Consider the following 12477-nt stretch of genomic DNA (forward strand, 5'->3'; position numbering starts at 1 on the left):
TCAGCCTCCCGAGTAGCTGGAACTGCAGGCACGCACCACCATGCCCGGCTAATTTTTGTATTGTTTGTAGAGATGGGGTTTCACCATGTTGGCCAGGCTGGTCTTGAACTGGTTGAACTCCTGACCTCAGGTGATCTGCCCACCTCGGCCTCCAAAAGTGCTGGGATTACAGGCATGAGCCACTGCGCCTGGCTGCATGGCTAATTTTTTATTTTTTATAGATACGAGGTCTCGCTGTGTTGTCCAGGCTGGTCTCGAACTCCTGGACTCAAGTGATCCTCCTGCCTCAGCCTCCCAAATTGCTAGGATTAAAGGCATGGGCCATTGCATCCAGCCTCATGCCTGGTTTTTGTTTTCTCAATCGCTATTTGTTTAATGAATAATGAATGAATATGCATTATTAGTTCACAAAAACAAAAAAGAAGGCAGATGCGTGTAAGCTAAATGATGCTATCAAAAAAGAAGACATTGATATCTTGAAATACAAGCTTTCCTATCTTGAGAACTCTGTGTGTTTTAGTTACCATACATAATTATTATATAACTCTTTTATTTGTGAAAGGAGAAGCTGGCTTTTGCCAGGAATTTAATACTTGCTTAACCTCTTTCTTTGCCTCGGTTTATTTTTATGCCTCACTCCATTAATGAAAAAGCACACTTATAATCTCCCAGCTCTTTAGGATATTTTTGCATATGTGTATACCATAAATAAGGTTTGACAAAGGGTCTATGTGGAATAAACTAGTATTCAACCTTAAAATCCTGAGTAGGAACACTTAATCAATGGAAAGAGGAAAGTAATTTTACAAAATCCTAAATAACAATTTTACTGTAAATTGGTAAGACTTTCAAGCCATTGATTCATTTATTCAGTAACTCTGTGCTAAGCTCCTGCTATATTTAAGGCGCTGTTCTAGGTGCTGAGGACCAAAAGGGATGAATTTCTAAACCAGAAGTTGCAAACTGAAGTTGCAATCTAAACTAAATGTGGCTCATTAGATATATTTTATTTGCTTTGCATGGTGTTTGCCAACACTTAAAAATTAGGATATTTCTGCCAACAAAGAACTACATTTCCAGCTTCACTTGAAAAATTAGAAAATTTGGTAACGTGATTTATTCCTAGATGGTAACAACTGACTGGATATGCACAGCATAAGCTGCCTTTGGCCAGGCGCACTGGCTCATGCCTGTAATCCCAACATTTTGGGAGGCCAAGGCAGGCAGATCACTTGAGGTCAGGAGCTCGAGACCAGCCTGGCCAACATGGTGAAACCCTGTCTCCACTAAAAATATAAAAATTAGCCAGGCATGGTGGCGGGTGCCTGTAATCCCAGCTACTCGGGAGGCTGAGGCAGGAGGATCTGTTGAACCCAGGAGGCAGAGGTTGTAGTGAGCCGAGATCATGCCACTGCACTCCAGCCTGGGCAACAGAGCAAAAACTCCATCTCAAAAATAAATAAATAAATAGGCTGGAGGTGGTGGCTCATGCCTATAATCCCAGCACTTTGGGAGGCCGAGGTGGGTGGATCACTTTAAGGCCAGGAGTTCAACACATGCCTGGCCAACATGGTAAAACCCCATCTCTACTAAAAATACAAAAATTAACCAGGCATGCTGGGATGCACCTGTAATCCCAGCTACTTGGGAGGCTGAGGCTGGAGGATGCCTTGAGCCCAGGAGTTCAAGGCTGCATTGACCTATGATTACCACTGCACTCTAGCCTGGGCGACAGAGTGAGACTCTGTCTCATAAATAAATAAATAAATAAGCCACCTTTATTTAGGGCATGCTGTTTCCAACTCACTACAATCTTCATCAATCGTTATTGGGTTTTTTGTTTTGTTTTGTTTTGTTTTTTGGAGCCAGGATCTCACTCTGTGGCCCAGGCTGGAGTGCAGTGGCATGATCACAGCTTACTGCAGCCTCCACCTCCTGTGCTCAGCCTCCTGAGTAGCTGGGACCACAGGCATGTACCACCACATGTGGCTAATTTTTAATTTTTTTGTAGAGATAGAGTCTCACTGTGTTGCCCAGGCTGGTCTGTAACTCCCGGGCTCACAAAATCCTCCCACCTCAGTCTCCCAAAATGCTGGGATTACAGGTGCCAGCCATCATGCCCGGCCTAGACTTTTCTATTTGTATATATCTGATTTTAAGAACGTGGCTAGGCCAGGCGCCGTGGCTCATGCCTGTAATCACAGCACTTTGCGAGGCTGAGTCAGGTGGAGCACCTGAGGTCGGGAGTTCAAGACCATCCTGACCAACATGGCGAAACCTTTCTGCTAAAAATAAAAAATTAGCCGGGCATGGTGGCACATGCCTGTAATCCCAGCTACTTGGGAGGCTGGGGCAGGAGAATCGTTTGAACCCAGTAGGCAGAGGATACAGTGAACCAAGATCATGCCATTGCACTCCAGCCTAGGCAACAAGAGTGAAACTCCTTCTCAAAAAAAAAAAGAACATGGCTAAATATCAAAACCCTGAAAACATTAGAACTCTTTTGGACTTACTCCAGCATCTTAGAGATCATGTGACCATTTTCGTAGCACTTTGTTCAAGCTTCATTTATTATGTGTATGATTTTGTATCTATTACTTACTTAAGTAACTGCCTCCTCTGATGGACTGTCATAGGCAGGGAGCAGGTTTGCTTTTTTTTAAAAAATCTTTGCATCCTTAGTTTCTGACACATTTAGTATATGCTCAGTTATTGTCAATATGCCTTTAAGTCAACAGTGCTGCAAATCCTTACCTTCACTCAACAAATATTTTTGAGTACATACTATATGCCAGACATTGTGCTAAGTCCATGCGGGTACAGCGGTGAATGTACAAACTAGGTACTTGACCTCATGGAGGAAAACAATTGTCATAAGAAACTACCCAAGGCTGAGCACAGTGGCTTATGCCTGTAGTCCCAGCACTTAGGAGGCCGAGGGTGGGAGGATTGCTTGAGCCCAGGAGTTTAAGACCAGCCTGGACAACATGATAAGACCCTGTGTCTACAAGAAATTAAAAAAAAAAATAGCCAGGCATGGTGGTGTGTGCTTGTAGTCCCACTTACTAGGAGGCTGAGGTGGGAGAATCACTTGAGTCCAGGAGGTCAAGGCTGCAGTGAGCTGTGAGCATGCCACTGTACTCCAGCCTGGGTGACAGTGAGACATTGTATCAAAATGAAAGAAAGGGAGAGAGAAAGAGAGAGAGAAGGAGGGAAGGAAGGGAGGGAAGAAAGGAGGGGAAAGAGAGAAGGAAAGAAAAAGAAAGAAAAAGAAAGAAAGAAAGAGAAAGAAAGAAGAAAGAAAGAAAGAGGAAGGAAGGAAGGAAGAAAGAAAGAAAAAGAAGAAAGAGAAAAAAGAGAGAGGAAGAGAAAGAGGGAGGGAGGGAAGGAAGGAAAGAGAGAAACAACGAACGGAGGGAGGGAGGGGGAAGAAAGAGAGAGAGAAAGAGAGAGAGGGAGGGAGGGAAGGAAGGAAAGAGAGAGAGAGAAAGAAAGAATGGAGGGAGGGAGGGAGGGAGGGAAGAAAAGAAAGAGGCCTGGGTGCGGTGGCTCACGCCTGTAATCCCTACACTTTGGGAGGCCAAGGCGGGTGGATCACCTGAGGTCAGGAGTTCGAGACCAGCCTGGCCAACATGACGAAACCCTATCTCTACTAAAAATACAAAAAACTAGCTGGGTGTCGTCGTGCATGCCTGTAATCCCAGCTACTCAGGAGGCTGAGGCAGGAGAATTGCTTGAACCCAGGGGGCAGAGGTTGCAGTGAGCCAAGATCACTCCACTGTACTCCAGCCTGGGCAATAGAGTGCGACTCCGTCTCAAAAAAAGAAAAAAAGAAAAGAAAAGAAAAGAAAGAGAGAATGAAGGGAAGGAAAGGAAGAAAGAAAAGAAACTAGCCAGAAGTCCCTTTGATGAACCAGTCTCTGTCTCCAGGAGACTAAGGAGGACCTGCCATTATAGATGGGTGATTGGCTGCTATAAATGCTGTTCCTTACACCAACATTTCAAAGCAGCACTCCAAGGTAATAAAGGAAGCAGGGCTTTGTAACCTGCAGTGGACTTTGGTTTATTTATTTTTATTTATTTAGTTTGCCCAGCATACTCTACTGTCCTCCCCACAAATGTGTTGTTTTTAATTTGCAAGAAGTTGTAGAACATGTCCCTCTGGATACAGGGATGGGCATGGAGCCCTAGCAGAGCTAATCAACGCTTCTCTGGGATTGCACTATGGACTCTAGAGAAAGAAGAGCTCCCTTTCTCCTGAGGTTGCTAAGCAAGGCTGTAAATGGCATATTCTTTGCTGCCTGTAGAGAAAGAGAAGGCCAATCTGCAAAGAGAAACAGAATCAAGCATAATGAGAAAAACCATGATTCAAGAATATTTGTGATTGATGAGACAAAAGAGCTACCCTGGGAATCAGAACCCCCAGGTTCTAGTGTTGGCCTTGAAACCAGCTCTGTAATTCAAGCAACAACCTAGTTTTTTCTCTTAGGTTAATCGCCTTCGCAATGAAAGGTCTGTACTAGATGATGTGTTAAGTCATCTGCAGGGCTAAGATTCTGACTTGTTACTCTTTATTTTTATTTAAAAAATTTTTGTTTGTTTGTTTGTTTGTTTTGAGATGGAGTCTCGCTCTGTCGCCCAGGCTGGAGTGCAGTGGCGCGATCTCAGCTCACTGCAAGCTCCGCCTCCTGGGTTCACGCCATTCTCCTGCCTCAGCCTCCAGAGTAGCTGGGACTACAGGCGCCCGCCACCATGCCCAGCTAATTTCTTTTTGTATTTTTAGTAGAGACGGGGTTTCACCGTGTTAGCCAGGATGGTCTCAATCTCCTGACCTCGTGATCCGCCCGCCTCGGCCTCCCAAAGTGCTGGGATTCCAGGCGTAATCCCAGTAGCCCGTAATCCCAGCTACTCGGGAGGTTGAGGCATGAGAACCACTTGAACCCGGGAGGCAGAGGTTGCAATGAGCAGAGATCGGACCACTCCACTCCGGACTGGGTGACAGAGAGAGACTCCATCTCAAAAATAAACAAACAAAAAAAAATTTTTTTTAAATAAAAAGTCAGCCAGCGGCCAGATGCGGTGGCTCACGCCTGTAATCCCAACAATTTGGGAGGCCGAGGCAGGTAGATCACTTGAGCTCAGGAGTTAGAGACCAGCCTGGGTAACATGGTGAGACCCCATCGCTACTAAAATTAGTCAGGCATGGTGGTGCATGCCTGTAGTCCCAGCTACTCAGGAGGCTGTGGTAGGAGGATTACCTGAGCTCTGGAGGTGGAAGTTGCAGGGAGCCAGGATTGCACCACTGCACTCCACAGCCTGGGTGACAGACTGAGACCTCATCTCAAAAAAAAAAAAAAAAAAAAAAAAATTAACATCAGCCAAGCACAGTGGCTCATACCAGTAATCCTAACACTTTGGGAGGCCAAGGCAAGAGGATCACTTTAAGCTAGGAGTTCGAGACCAGCCTGGGCAACATAGTGAGACCCCATCTCTACAAAAATAAGTACAAAAATTAGCTGGGCATGGTGGTGTACACCTGTAGTCTTAGCTACATGGGAGGCTGCGGGAGGAGGATGGCTTGAGCCCAGAAATTTGAAGCTGCAGTGAGCTATGATCGTACCATTGCACTCCAGCCTGGATAACAGGAGACCCTGTCTCTAATAATTACAGTAATAATAACAATTTAAAGGTCAAACATAAACGTTACTATTTTAGGGCCAGGAGCAGTGGCTCACACCTATAATCTCAGCACTTTGGGAGGACAAAGTAGGAAGATTGCTTGAGCCCAAGAGTTTGAGAGCAACTTAGGCAACACAGTGAGACCATGTCTTTCAAAAAAAAAAAAAAAGCAAATTACCATTTGAGGCCAGGCACAGTGACTCATGCCTGTAATCCCAGCACTTTGGGAGGGTGAGGCAGGCGAATCACTTGAGATCAGGAGTTCGAGACCAGCCTGGCCAACACAACAAAATCTTATCTCTACTAAAAACACAAAAATTAGCCGGGCGTGGTGGCACGCGCCTGTAATCCCAGCTACTCAGGAGGCTGAGGCACGATAATCTCTTGAACCCCGCAGGCAGAGGTTGCAATGAGCCGAGATCGGACCACTCCACTCTGGACTGGGTGACAGAGGAGACTATCTCAAAAAAAAAACCTACCATTTTAATCACGTACACTATTCAGTGTCATTTAGTACATTCACTGTGACATGCAACCTTCACTATTATTCAGTACCAGAACTTTTTAATCATCCCCAAAAAGAAAACCCACGCACTTTAGCAGTGACTCCCCATTCTCCCATCCCCTTTCCCCAGCGTCCGGAAATCACTAGGCTGCTTCTTGTCTCTATGGATTTGCCTTTTCAGGATATTTACTATAAATAGAATCATACAATATGCAGCCTTTGGGATCTGACTTCTTTCACTTAGCGTAACGTTGTTTCAAGGTTCATGCATGTTGTAGCGTGTCAGTACTCCATTCCTTTTTTTTTTTTGAGACGGAGTCTCGCTCTGTTGCCCAGGCTGGAGTGCAGTGTCGCAATCTCGGCTCACTGCAACCTCCGTCTCCCGGGTTCACGCCATTCTCCTGCCTCAGGCTCCAGAGTAGCTGGGATTACAGGTGCCCGCCACAACGCCCGGCTAATTTTTTTTTTTTTGTATTTTTAGTAGAGAGATGAGGTTTCATGTGTTAGCCAGGATGGTCTCAATCTCCTGACCTTGTGATCCACCCGCCTCAGCCTCCCAAAGTGCTGGGATTACAGGCGTGAGCCACCGTACCCGGCTGCTCCATTCCTTTTAATGGCTGAATCATATTCCATTGTATGGAGAGACCACATTTTGTTTACCCATTTGCCCATGGATGGACATTTGGGTGGTTTCCACCTTTTGGCTATTGTGAGTAATGCTGCAATGAACCTGTGTCTACAAATTTCAGAGTATTTAATCTTCTCACAGGGCCACAGAAGAAAATAGTGCTTAACAAAAAATAACTTAGGCCGGGTGCGATGGCTCACGCCTGTAATCCCAGCACTTTTGGAGGCTGAGGCGGGTGAATCACCTGAGGTCGGGAGTTCAAGACCAGCCTGACCAACATGAAGAAACCCCATCTCTACTGAAAATACAAAATTAGCTGGGCGTGGTGGTGCATGCCTGTAATCCCAGCTACTCAGGAGGCTGAGGCAGGAGAATTGCTTGAACCCGGGAGTCGGAGGTTACGGTGAGCTGAGATTGCACCATTGCACTCCAGCCTGGGCAACAAAAGCGAAATTCCACCTCAAAACAAAAAACTTGTGAGACTGGGCATGGTAGCCCACACCTTTAATCCTAACGCTTTGGGAGGCCAAGGCAGATGAATCACTTAAGGCCAGGAGTTCGAGATGAGCCAGGCCAACATGGCAAAACCCCATCTTTACAAAATATACAAAAAAGAAACAAAAAAGTTGGGCATGGTGGTGAGCATCTGTAGTCCCAGCTACTTGGGAGGCTGAGGTGAGAGGATCACTTGAGCCCCAAAGGTGGAGGCTGCAGTGAGCTGAGATCGTGCCACTGCACTCCAGGCTCAGCAATGAAGCCAGACCCTATCTCAAAAAATAAAAATATAAATAACATTTGAGCGGCTGAATTTCAGCAAGCTTGGGCAGGGACCTCTGGGTGCCCCTCAGACCACCCTGTTTCTGGCATGACAATCAGTCCATGGTTTTGGGTTATTTTGGGTTTTTTTTTTTTTAATGTTAACTATTGTTTAATCTATTATAAATAGTGATATACTAGTGTTGGTTGTATTAGTCTTTTTTTTTTTGTACTTATTTTTGTCTTTTTTTTATTATTATTATTTTTTTTAAATTTATGAAGTATTTATTGATGATTCTTGGGTGTTTCTCGGAGAGGGGGATATGGGAGGGTCATAGGATGATAGTGGAGAGAAGGTCAGGAGATAAACACATGAACAAAGGTCTCTGGTTTTCCTAGGCAGAGGACCCTGCAGCCTTCTGCAGTGTTTGTGCCCCTGGGTACTCGAGATTAGGGAGTGGTGATGACTCTTAAAGAGCATGCTGCCTTCAAGCATCTGTTTAACAAAGCACATCTTGCACCGCCCTTAATCCATTTAACCCTGAGTTGCCACAGCATATGTTTCAGAGAGCATGGGGCTGGGGGAAAGGCCATAGATCAACAGCATCCCAAGGCAGAAGAATTTCTCCTAGTCAGAACAAAATGGAGTCTCCTATGCCCACCCCTTTCTACACAGACACAGCAACAATCTGATCTCTCCTTCCTTTCCCCACACTTCCCCCGCCTTCCTTTCAACAAAACCGCCATCGTCCTCATGGCCCGCTCCCGATGGTCGCTGTCTCTTCGGAGCTGTTGGGTACACCTCCCAGACAGGGCAGCCGGGCAGAGGCGCTCCTCACCTCCCAGACAGGGCGGCCGGGCAGAGGCGCCCCTCGCTTCCCAGACGGGGCCGCCCGGGCAGAGGCGCTCCTCACCTCCCAGACGGGGCGGCCGGGCAGAGGCGCTCCTCACCTCCCAGACAGGGCGGCCGGGCAGAGGCGCTCCTCGCTTCTCAGACGGGGCCGCCCGGGCAGAGGCGCTCCTCACTTCCTCCCAGACCGGGTGGCAGCCGGGTAGAGGCGCTCCTCACCTCCCAGACGGGGCGGCCGGGCAGAGGCGCTCCTCACTTCCCAGACGGGGCGGCCGAGCAGAGGCGCTCCTCACTTCCCAGAGGGGGCGGCCGGGCAGAGGTGCTCCTCACTTCCTCCCAGACGGGGTGGCGGCCGGGCAGAGGCACTCCTCACCTCCCAGACGGGGTGGCCAGGCAGAGGTGCTCCTCATCTCCCAAACGGGGCAGCCGGGCATAGGTGCTCCTCACTTCCTCCCAGACGGGGTGACGGCCGGGCAGAGGCACTCCTCACCTCCCAGACGGGGCGGCCGGGCAGAGGCGCTCCTCACCTCCCAGACGGGGCGGCCAGGCAGAGGTGCTCCTCATCTCCCAAACGGGGCAGCCGGGCATAGGTGCTCCTCACTTCCTCCCAGACGGGGTGACGGCCGGGCAGAGGCACTCCTCACCTCCCAGACGGGGCGGCCGGGCAGAGGCGCTCCTCACCTCCCAGATGGAGTGGCCAGGCAGAGGTGCTCCTCACTTCCCATATGGGGTGGCGGCCAGGCAGAGGCGCTCCTCACTTCCCAGATGGGGCAGCCGGGCAGAGGCGCTCCTCACTTCCTCCCAGACGGGGTGGCAGCCGGGCAGAGGCACTCCTCACCTCCCAGACGGGGCGGCCGGGCAGAGGCGCTCCTCACCTCCCAGACGGGGCGGCCGGGCAGAGGCGCTCCTCACTTCCTCCCAGACGGGGTGGCGGCCAGGCAGAGGCGCTCCTCACTTCCCAGACGGGGTGGCCGGGCAGAGGCACTCCTCACCTCCCAGACGGGGCGGCCGGGCAGAGGCGCTCCTCACTTCCCAGATGGGGCAGCCGGGCAGAGGCGCTCCTCACTTCCTCCCAGACAGGATGGCGGCCGGGCAGAGGCGCTCCTCACTTCCCAGACGGGGCGGCCGGGCAGAGGTGCTCCTCACTTCCTCCCAGACGGGATGGCGGCCGGGCAGAGGCGCTCCTCACCTCCCAGACGGGGTGGCCGGGCAGAGGCGCTCCTCCCTTCCCAGACGGAGTGGCCAGGCAGAGGCGCTCCTCACCTCCCAGACGGGGTGGCCGGGCAGAGGCGCTCCTCCCTTCCCAGACGGAGTGGCCGGGCAGAGGCGCTCCTCACCTCCCAGACGGGGTGGCGGCCGGGCAGAGGCGCTCCTCACCTCCCAGACGGGGTGGCCGGGCAGAGGCGCTCCTCCCTTCCCAGACGGAGTGGCCAGGCAGAGGCGCTCCTCACCTCCCAGAGTGGGCGGCCAGGCAGAGGTGCTCCTCACTTCCCATACGGGGTGGCAGCCGGGTAGAGGCGCTCCTCACTTCCCAGATGGGGCAGCTGGGCAGAGGTGCTCCTCACTTCCTCCCAGACGGGGTGGCGGCCAGGCAGAGGCGCTCCTCACCTCCCAGACGGGGCGGCCGGGCAGAGGCACTCCTCACCTCCCAGACGGGGCGGCTGGGCAGAGGCGCTCCTCACTTCCCAGAAGGGGCGGCTGGGCAGAGGCGCTCCTCACTTCCCATATGGGGTGGCAGCCGGGCAGAGGCGCTCCTCACTTCCCAGACGGGGTGGCGGCCAGGCAGAGGCGCTCCTCACTTCCCAGATGGGGCAACCGGGCAGAGGCGCTCCTCACTTCCTCCCAGACAGGGTGGCGGCCAGGCAGAGGCGCTCCTCACCTCCCAGACGGGGCGGCCAGGCAGAGGTGCTCCTCATCTCCCAGACGGGGCAGCCGGGCAGAGGCGCTCCTCACTTCCTCCCAGACGGGGTGGCAGCCGGGCAGAGGCGCTCCTCACATCCCAGACGATGGGCGGCCGGGCAGAGGCGCTCCTCACTTCCCAGATAGGGCGGCCGGGCAGAGGGGCTCCTCATATCCCAGACGATGGGCGGCCAGGCAGAGATGCTCCTCACTTCCTAGACGGGGTGGCGGCGGGGCAGAGGCTGTAATCTTAGCACTTTAAGAGGCCAAGGCAGGAGGCTGGCAGGTGGAGGTTTCAGCGAGCCGAGATCACACCACTGCACTCCAGCCTGAGCACCACTGAGCATTGAGTTAGCGAGACTCCGTCTGCAATCCCAGCACCTCGGGAGGCCGAGGCAGGCAGATCACTAAAGGGCCAGGAGGCTGGAGACCAGCCCGGTCAACACGGTGAAACCTCGTCTCTACCAAAAATACAAAAACCATTCAGGCGTGGCAGCGCGCGCCTGCAATCCCAGGCACTCGGCAGGCCGAGGCAGGAGAGTCACAGGAGCCCGAAGCAGGGAGGTTGCAGCGAGCCGAGATCATGGCAGTACAGTCCAGCTTCGATAACAGCGGGAGACCGAAAAAAGAAGGAGAGGGAGACCGAAGAAGGGAGAGGGGGAGGGGGAGGGGGAGGGGGAGGGGAGGGGGAGGGGGAGGGGGAGGGGGAGGGGGAGGGGAGGGGAGGGGAGGGGGAGGGGAGGGGGAGGGGAGGGGAGGGGAGGGGGAGGGGGAGGGGGAGGGGGTTTTTTTTGTTTTGTTTTTTGAGATGGTGGTCTCACTCTGTCACCCAGGCTGCAGTGTAGTGGTACAATCACAGTTCACTGCAGCCTCCATATCCCAGGCTCAAGTGATCCTCCTACCTCAGTCTCCCAAGTAGCTGGAACTACAGCCACATGCCACTATGCCCGGCTAATTTTCTTGATTTTTAGTTGCCCAGGCTGGTCTCAAACTCCTGAGCTCAAGCGACCCTCCTGCCTCGGCCTCCCAAAGTTCTGGGTTTACTGGCGTGAGCCACCACTCCCGGCCTTCAATACACGTTACTTAAATGGAAGGACATTACAGGCTGCCACCTAATTAGTTTTTATTTGCTTACCTCTATCTTTGTCTGTTTTTTTTTTTTTTTTTTTTTTTTGAGATGCGGTCTCGCTCTGTCACCCAGGCTGGAGTGTGCAGCAGCGCAATCTTGGCTCACTGCAACCTCTGCCTCCTGGGTTCACGCGATTCTCCTGTCTCACCCTCCCAAGTAGCTGGGATTACAGATGTGTGCCACCATGCCCAGCAATTTTTTGTATTTTTAGTAGAGACGAGGTTTCACCATGTTGGCCAGGCTGGTCTCAAACTCCTGACCTCAGGTAATCCACCCTTCTCGGCCTCCCAAATTGCTGGGATTACAGGCATGAGCCACCGCGCCCAACCTCCTCTTTGTTAAAGACTCCCCACCGCTTCAGTCCTCTTTCTTGCTTTCTTCCCCATAGACTCCAGCACCTGTATCTCCCTGTTACATCTTTGATCTGTCATAAAACATCCCTTTTTGTTTTTATTTTTTATTTTATTTATTTATTTATTTATTTTACAAATGTAGTCTTGCTATGTTTCCCAGGCTGGATTTGAACTCTTGGGCTCAAGTGATCCTCCTGCCTCGACCTCCCTAGAAGCTAGGACTACAGGCAGGTGCTACTGTGCCAGGTTTAAAACATCAATTCTTTTTTGTGCATGAGTGTTTTTAAAAATGCCTAACGAAAAAACAGTATTTATTTGCTATGGCTGCCATAACAAAGCACCACACACTGGGTGGCTTAATCAACAGAAATGTGTTGCCTCACAACTCTGGAGGCTAGAAGTCCAAGATCAAGGCGTGTGCAGGGTCAATTCTTTCTGAAGGGTATGAATGAAGGATGCGTTCCAGGCCTCTCTCCTTGGCTTGCAGATGGTCATTATCACATACCCTGTACGCATACCTGTGTTCATATTTCCACCCCTGCTTTTTTTTTTTTTTTTTTTTGAGACGGAGTCTCACTCTGTTGCCCAGGCTGGAGTGTAGTGGTGCAATCTCAGCTCACTGCAACCTCCGCCTCCCGGGTTCAAGCGATTCTCCTGCCTCAGCCTCCCAAGTAGCTG

This window comes from Pongo pygmaeus, chromosome 10 (assembly GCF_028885625.2).
Source record: "Pongo pygmaeus isolate AG05252 chromosome 10, NHGRI_mPonPyg2-v2.0_pri, whole genome shotgun sequence".
NCBI classification, from domain to species: Eukaryota; Metazoa; Chordata; class Mammalia; order Primates; family Hominidae; genus Pongo; species Pongo pygmaeus.